Genomic DNA, 563 nt, shown 5'->3' with positions numbered 1-563 from the left:
GCACGAGTGTTTTGAACTGTGCAAGAAGAGACGTGAACCGCAGCACTAAACAGATCGGGCGCCTGCGAAATCCCCTCGCTCCTCTGATTCAGCCGGCCCCGTCCGGGGAGCAAATGCACAACCAAGCCGACCCCGAGTTGCATTTCACATATCCACCACACGGGACTCCACAGTCCGTCCTCATTCAACGAAGTACTTGAGGACTGGCACGGTGTCTGGATTCTCAACCCGGCTAATGGTATGTGTTTTAATTCGTCGGGACTGCTCGGTGCACACTTCTTCTACTGCATCTGCTGAGTTAGCGTGGAGTCCTTTTCTTCATCTCAGTGATGGCTGCTGTGTGTCAACAAAAGGCAAGCCCTTAGTTTAACTTGCTCGTCCGTAGCTAGCTAAACATCAAAGGCCTAACTTTCACAGCCCAACTTTCAATGTCTTTTTTGCATATATTGCATTTCGCACTGTTGGCATCAATCTTAATAAAGTGGAGCCACACTTTTGATCTAGATGGCATTTTTAAGCGGTACAACGTTGCTCGCAACCACTTCACAACAGATACACGTGAA

The 563-nt window shown here is 48.8% G+C and overlaps 1 protein-coding gene and 1 long non-coding RNA gene across 2 annotated transcripts in view; one reads left to right on the top strand and one right to left on the bottom strand.

The window, feature by feature from the left end:
* Positions 1 to 563, top strand: part of ankrd27 (ankyrin repeat domain 27 (VPS9 domain)) — a 35482-nt gene that overhangs the window by 8955 nt on the left and 25964 nt on the right.
* Positions 1 to 563, bottom strand: part of LOC116693820 (uncharacterized) — a 10203-nt gene that overhangs the window by 5724 nt on the left and 3916 nt on the right. The window lies entirely within an intron of this gene.

Source organism: Etheostoma spectabile, chromosome 8, assembly GCF_008692095.1.
Source record: "Etheostoma spectabile isolate EspeVRDwgs_2016 chromosome 8, UIUC_Espe_1.0, whole genome shotgun sequence".
In the NCBI taxonomy this organism is placed as follows: Eukaryota; Metazoa; Chordata; class Actinopteri; order Perciformes; family Percidae; genus Etheostoma; species Etheostoma spectabile.
Note: the sequence above shows the minus strand (reverse complement) of the source record. Positions and strands in the feature narration are given on the sequence as shown.